The 7,810-nt window shown below is 39.3% G+C and overlaps 1 long non-coding RNA gene across 2 annotated transcripts in view; it reads right to left on the bottom strand.

Annotated features, from left to right (window-relative positions):
* LOC107314376 overlaps nucleotides 1-7,810 on the bottom strand; it is a 51,898-nt gene continuing 44,088 nt past the window's right edge. Inside the window, exons 14-15 of one of the 2 annotated variants that reach the window (XR_004307509.1) lie at nucleotides 6,095-6,202; nucleotides 1-3,572 (exon numbers count right to left, since the gene is read on the bottom strand). This is a non-coding gene — a long non-coding RNA (uncharacterized LOC107314376). The remainder of the gene's footprint in view (nucleotides 3,573-6,094; nucleotides 6,203-7,810) is intronic. The other variant, XR_004307510.1, reaches the window with a different exon arrangement.

Genomic DNA, 7,810 nt, shown 5'->3' with positions numbered 1-7,810 from the left:
ATACATTAAGGTACTATCCAAAATTAAACGAGATGGAATACTTTTATTTCAAAAAAGGAAAATTAAGTGAAGAATCAGAACTTCCATTTTAAAATTTCCATACAATGCAATGTATAGTCACTTTGTAATATATATACACAGGAAGAAACAAGAAAACAGAATTTCATTACATTAATTAATATGCTAGCAAAGGCCACAGACTCATGTTACAATTTTGCCCAAAATCAAAAAAAAAAGGGACCACTGAGAATCTCCAGCGATGTCTTATTTTTGGCCAATATCGGGGACACAAAATTTGTCCACGCGCTGTGGTGAAACATCTTGCTTCCAGTTACTAAAGCCCTTCTATTGTGTCGTGAGGATACCCAGTTAATTAACTGCACGTGGCAACACTGGGACAGTTTAGCCCTTACTGTTACTTTTATTAATATTATAATGATTCTGTACATAGCAAAAGATGCCCATCAGCATTTGCAACCATCCGACAGAGAAAATTAACTTTGTCATACCTTAAAAACAATATATGCAATGTATAATATAATCACATTTTCTATGTAAAGATAAAATGCTTTCAGGCTGTGACTTGTGAAACCATTATAAGAAATGAGCGTGCCTTTCTGAGTGTGCCTAACTTCTCTTTCCGTTATATTAATTTTGTTATTCACAGTACAATGCAAACAGAAATTCTAACTGTGGAACACCTGTCGTAACATTTAAAAAGGGCTCCGATGCCTTTTTAGGCTACGGCTTTTGGCGACCACACGAATTCGGAGCCCTTTATCCAGTTATAGAAGGTGCTCACGGCACCTCTTGTAACGCTTTGTACAAATTAAGTTGTATATTCATAAACCTAACATTCCAAATAATCAAAGCCCAACCAGAATGCGTGACACTAGGAAATTATATAATTACTAATTTATACTGTATTGTAGTCTGCTGTGTGTTTAATTTGGCGATTTTTTCCCGTCTTGGGCCTCTCAGCTTTTCCTTTTTCACCGTTTATAACATTTCATATTTGTTTCCTCACTTCTCTGTAGCCCATCCGCATTTTCCACCAGTCAATAATTTAGTTCCCACCCTCGTGAGTGAAGCACCGTTATGCTTCTCATTAGGAGGAGTCTGTATTAACTTCACACTCGGTTACAGATTCATGGAATACCTTCTGAAATTCTTAAAGAAAAAATTCACTCAAACAGATTAAAAGCAGAGGGAAATGAGCTCATTTTCAAAGAAAGGAAGGCATTGGCACACAAACTTTCTGATTTACATCCATAAAAATAAAATTTAGAAAGGCAATTTTTGCAGTTTCTTCAGAGTACTCTATGTACATAGAATTGCAAGGAAGAAAGGTTATTTTCAAGCATATGAGCGAAACACTTTTTTTTTTTTTTCCTCTGAGCTGTGGCTAGACAACCTCTATTAGATCACTCAAATGATTGTGAAATTTGTGCATCCCTTCGGAAACAGCTTCTTAAAATTGTGGGAACAATCAAAACCCAACAGCAATAATACTGACAAATGCACACCTTCATCTCAACTGCCTGGCACTTAAAACACATACCTATTATCATTCATACAGTCTATCCTCTTCTGCATCTTCAAACACCATTCTTCTCTTTATCTTTTTTCCTCTTTTTAGCAAATTTTGCTGTTCGTAGAGGCAATTTGAAGGTCTGTTGCTTCGGTTTTATTCCTGGTGACGGTCGTATATTTTAGTGCTTACTTAGTACCATGCAATTTAAAACAACTGTTGAACAAATGGTCTCTTGCGGCGAAAGAGAACTTTTGCCATTTTTACTCTTCTAAACACACAGGTTGTGGATGTTTCTGAAGAACAGCTTAGTTAGTCCCTAGAAAAATATCACATTTTACAAAAACCAGTCCTTTATGAACTTTGTAACCAGCGTATAACCACATGAGGAAAAAAAAAACAAAAACAAAAAACAAAACCAATTCATAAAATAGGACATGAATCAAAAGACCCCTAAGCTATCAGAAGAAAGAGTGAACTATGATGCTGGAAATCACCAGAGGCTTCCCCAGTTCTGCATAGGTAGGTTACAAAGTGCTTCACTCGAGACATTTTTATTCTGCCATCATTATTTATTTATTCCTAAAGGGAAATTTAGATGTACCATATATATACATGTAACAGTAAGGCCAAGTGATAAACAGGTGAACTGGACTACAAATCATTTTTCAAAATGAAAGCTAATTACAAACACAACGTTTGTTATTTTATTACATAGGTTGAATAACGTTCTACCATTTTGTCAGTCTCCAGCAGAGTTACTTCTCTGGTGAAAACATGATTTTCAGGGTTTTACTCTAACAACGGCATCAAAAAAAAAAGAAAAAAGAAGAAGAAAAAAAAAAAGGAATACAATTTCAATGCAAATAATCAAATATATGATCTTTAATCGCTGTTTCCTTTGATTTTCATCATTCTCATGTATTACGGAATCAAACAACTCTATAGCCTGTTAGGATATAAAGCAGGTATGTTTAATAAAGAGAAGTGTACGCAGCCCTGGCATAACACGGCCCTGTGTCCATCTGGGCACGTGCCCCTCTGCCAGCTCGCTCTCTTCCCTTCTAAATCATTAATTGGACTCCCGTCCACTTCATAATATGTTACCGGTTTTGACTTGAGTTCTGACATTTTAAGTTAACTGTCTGGAACTGAAGCCTTCTTAAACTGCCTGTTCTGCCACCTGATGTATTGTCTTATTCTCTGTTTCCTGTACAGTGTTACTTTTCTGATGTCCTTTACAACATATAATAGCCATTGGTAGATTGACGTTGTGATGTTTTCCTTGTGTGTGAGAAATCATTGCTCTTTTCAATTAGCAATGTGAGTGTGTGGTACCCCAAATACATATTTAGTATCTGTACATTTAATTAAGGCTCTCGTACAGGCACTTATTTCAGCCTTTGGAGAGGAAGTCCCCACACCTGACGGCTGTGCTCCGATTCCCCGGTCAGTAGTAGCTACCGTATATCCTGCTTTACAGCCTCCTTGTCTCACAAAACTGCAGCTGTCGGTAAACCGGGTGTCTTCTGCATCTTCTAAGTTTTCATCCTTCAGGTCCAACTGACCGGCTGAAATGCGCAGCTTGAGTTGTTTCAAAGCAGTCATGTAATACTGGTTCTCCCGGAGTTCTGGTAAGGAAAGATACTGGGTACACAGTATTAGTTACAATTAATACTACATCACCCTGCTCTACTGGGATGGCCTGGTATTTCGGGGATCTTTGGGGTGAGAGCCAATGTCCCCTTTTGTCATCAATACAGTACACGCTGTCTGAGATATTAAAACTGGTATCCTTTTGCCCAGTGTAGATTTTTGGGCATCTCAAATATTGAGCACTGGTGCAGCCACTGCCCTCAGGCACCCTGGCCAACACTTACTCACTTAAAACTATTTGAAGTCTACCATCGGTCCGTAGCTGTGTATCCACAGTCGACACCCTCCTGTCATTCCTTGAAACGTACAGAGTTCCTTGGCAGTCTGCGGCTCAGGGGTTTAGCAGATGGTTCTTTCCTGGCAGTCCTTACGGTTCAAAGTCCAGCTGTAAAATAAAAAAAAGACCAGCTGCAGGCTGCGGTGGTGACCTTCTTTAAGCTGCATCAACTGGTAAATTAGCTATTTCTGTCAAGCTTTGCAGTTGTTCTTCTGTTACTCTATTCTTCCTACTGCCTCACTTAATTCAGTTAGCAGCAGTCAATCATCCTTGCAATTGTATCATATAGAGGTCTCCGCTGCATTAACACTACTCAAAACAATATAAAACAAACAAATGAACAAAACCACAAACTACAGCAACAACATGTACACATACCACCCCTAGGAGCAGTGTTTGAGCAAAATAGTTGCATGCATCCCGTATAAAGCAGTTAGACAAAGCCGTGCCTGAGAGATTTTATTATATTATCAGTACCGAGTACTGGAAAGGAATAATACTGTTATTAGAAAGCTGTGTATTAAGTAGGATTTTGTCATCATCTGTGCTTCCCTACAAACTAATTTTGAGGTTGCACAACTCCAATGAATCCTTTTCCATACATTCTTCACAATATCCGCTCATAAATGAGTCGGTATATTTTTCCTTAGCTACGTAAAGCCTTGATTACTGAAGACTGCATAAAAAGATATCCAACTGAAAACATTCACAGAAATTCTGCATAGCTTGAGGCAAGAGTGTATATACATAACAGCTAAACATCATTTTGTGTTTGTGGAATAAGTTCTAAAGGAAGGCTTGCAACAGACAGCATTTTACTAGAACAAGATCACTGTGTATAAAGAAATAAGGAAGAGGTTTAAAACTGAAGCTCACTTTTTCTCTTCCCTGTTTACTGCTGTTGAGATCATTCCTAGAGGTCAGTCTTGCAAAGTAAAAAGCTGAATGGAGAAAGGATTCAGTACCTCAGCCTTTCCTCTGTTCTGTGTCACAAGGGCCTCACCTCAATCAGTAACAGCCACATTTTACTCAATCTTCCTTTTCTGTCCCTTCACAGGGGTCACAGCTTCTTCCCTGACAGGGATGCCTGCTAAACAACTAGCACAAATTGTGACACAAACTGCTGCATCTCTCTGGGAGCTGTGCTGTACGCTGCGTTTATTTACAGGCCCAAATGAAGCGCCAAATGAAAGGCTGCACCAAATGAAAGGCTGCTCAACCCTCCTGAATACAGGCCAAGCTGCACAGAAGGCTGCAAGCACCTCAGTGTCAATGGCAGCTAACCAAACTGCTAGAAGCTCCTAGAGATTTTGGCCCAAACACTTTTGGTTCCCCCTTACCTTGATCTTATCTAGCATTAAGGCTGAAGAGTTACAGAAACTTCCTTGACAATTTAATCTATAGCTTACCTGTTTAGAGAAGAAAATACGTGTTCTGTATGTGCCATTAAAAAATATTAGCTATATATATATAGGCTTCTTGCCCAATGCAACCTGCTTTTCCTCTGTTAAGCGGAGTGCACCTTCACGACACAGAGCATCTTTAAGACAATACTGTGTGAATACATTGCCATCCTTTATGCTCAACTAGTATCACTCTCCTGTCACTTAATCTGCAAACTACAAAATTGAACAGTTTCCCCACTAGCAATACCAGTTCTCCCAAGAGGACGTAATAATCAAAATCGTGAATTGTCAAAGCCACAGCTATATGAAATCCACATAAATGTTGGGGTTTTGTTTGTTTGTTTGTTTTTCAAAAAAAAAAAAAAAGAAAAAGAGAGAGAGAGAGAATAATTAGAACAAACATTCTGACCTTCGCTGCTCAGGGGGATTACAAACCAAAGTAAAACAAGGGGCCGGCAAAAGCATGGTACTTCACGGTCTTAATTTAATAAAACAATAGTAGAATCCAATTGAGCAGCATTATATTCAAAAGCCTTTGTCAGACTGGAAAATCGTGTGCTGGCTGCCAAGTGTTTGGAAAGATACTAAAATGTAACTCTGTGTTAAACACTGTCAAGATGCAATGTAACAGCCAGCTGGATGAGTAGGAGAACGTAAAGCAATGGACCCAGGACAGCGCAGCTGGGTTTGGGTTAGGCGCCGAGAGAAATTTCAGACAATATTTATTCTTATTTTTAATATTCAAATAAATTGCCATGGGGACATCACTTAATTAAGATGAGCTGTACAGAAGTCATCTCATTTCCATTTATATTCTGTCCCATACTTAATATACGTTCCCAGAGATACTTCACTATGCTGAGTTACTTTAATCACTGTCCTTTCCTATTGTATTCAGGACTGTTTAAGTCTATAACTGTCATGTAGATCAGCTTAACTTCAGCCCACATAACTTTTAGAATTTTCAAATACCTTAACCTGTAACCTATTTCTAAAAGGTTTGTTTGAATGTATTCTAGTTCTATTCGTCACCTACTTACCGCAGAGATACTCTTTGCGAAGGGCATGCCCCAGACTTATTTCCACTAAAAAACAGAAATAACAGCCTCAGAGCTGTAGTATTGATAGTTGATTCAAATGACCCTTACCTGAGCTCAGGTAAAAGAAATTTATGGGAAAAAAAAAAAAAAAAAAAAAAAAATCACAGGAAAAGACTGTACTAACCCCTTTTCACCTACAGTTTGATACTGAAGAACAGCAATGATTTATCCTTGTAGTGTCACCCTATCATTCTTCCTATTTGTTTCTTCCTCTTCTCAAGATATCTGAAATCTGAAAAAATAGATAAATAGAACCATCAGAATGTGGCTCTTATTCTGAAGAATGATTTTCTATGCTGGTTACACCACAAGAATATTATTGGGAAGACAAACTCATCCATTGCTAGGGTTATAGAATCATTTGAGTCGGAAGGAACCTTTAAACATTGTCTAGTTGAGCTCCCCTGCGATGAACAGGTATGCCTACAGCTAGATGAGGTTACTCAGTCCAGCCTGGCCTCAAAAGGTCTCCGGGAACGGGCTGTATCTCTGGACAACCTATTCCAGTGCATCACCACCCTTATTTTAAAAACACCTTTTTCTAATATCCAGTCTGTATCTCTCTTCTGTTAGTTTGAAACTATTTCCCTTTCTCCTGTCACAACAGACCCTGCCAGAGAGTCTATCTCCTTATTTCTCAGCACCCCACTTTAGCAGCCTTTCAGTACCTTTCAAATCACCTTGGAGCTCTCTCTTCTCCAGACTTAACAGCCCTAGCTCCCTTAGCCTGTCCTTGTTGTAGAGGTCTTTATCCTTAAAGTGTTTCTCAGGCCCTTCTCTGGATGTGCTTCAACAGTTTCTTGGCTTTCTCATACTGAGGATTCCACATCTGGATGTGATGTCTCATCAGTGGAGAGCAGAGGGGCAGGACCACCTCCCTTGCCCTACTGGTTGTGCTTCTTTCCATGCAGCCCAGGACACAGTTCCCTTTCTGGGCTGTAAGGGCACACTGCTGGCTCACATCCAGCTTGCTGTGCAGCAGTACACCCCAAATCCTTTTCCACAGGGCTGTGCGCGATACTTTTGTCCCCTGGCACGTATTGATAGCGAGAGCTGGTGTGACCATGGTTAAAACCTCGCACTTGACTCGGTTGATCCTCAAGAGGTTCACCCGGTCCAGCTGCTCGACCCAATTTATGCCCTGAAATAGAGTTGCTGGGGTACTCGCCTTTAAAGAAGTTTTCGGTAAATACAAAGTGTACAAAATGTCACAATTTGTGCTCCCCCTAAGACCTCTTAAATCATTGGCAAGAAGATCAGGCATCTCAAAACCACAGTGCTATTATCTTCTGTGCAACACAAGTACATCCTCAGGTGAATCTTGAAGGAACGATAAAGACAGTTGGCAAAAGATAGGATATATTCTCTTAAGCATAACAAATAGTGATTTAGAAACATGGTATAATCCTTTTAGATCCTTCTTTGTCCCTTTTCTGTGAACTGTCTGGCTTGCAAGACACAACTAGTAATGAAAGCAATATAATCAGGTTTCTTACAGTTGGCAGTTTTGCGGGAACCCTTTCTGTTACTGTAAACAACTCACCAGAGTAAAATAATCTTTTAACGTGCCTTTTTACCTCGTCCTTGCACAGAGCTATTTGAAGAACTCTCAAAGTATACCTCCAACTTTAATACACCACAGAAATAGATACCACATGCTAACACCCTTCCATTAACGGTCATCTCACAGCCGCTTCAGCAGTCAAAATATGCTTCCTGAAATAAGGTCAAAACAATATTGGTACACCTTCCTTAAAAATACAGGCGAGTCCTTCTAACTTTAACCTCATCCATTCAAGGTCACAAAAACCATAGATCAACATTCCAGCCAGGACAAGTG

Source organism: Coturnix japonica, chromosome 5, assembly GCF_001577835.2.
Source record: "Coturnix japonica isolate 7356 chromosome 5, Coturnix japonica 2.1, whole genome shotgun sequence".
Lineage (NCBI taxonomy): Eukaryota > Metazoa > Chordata > Aves > Galliformes > Phasianidae > Coturnix > Coturnix japonica.
Note: the sequence above shows the minus strand (reverse complement) of the source record. Positions and strands in the feature narration are given on the sequence as shown.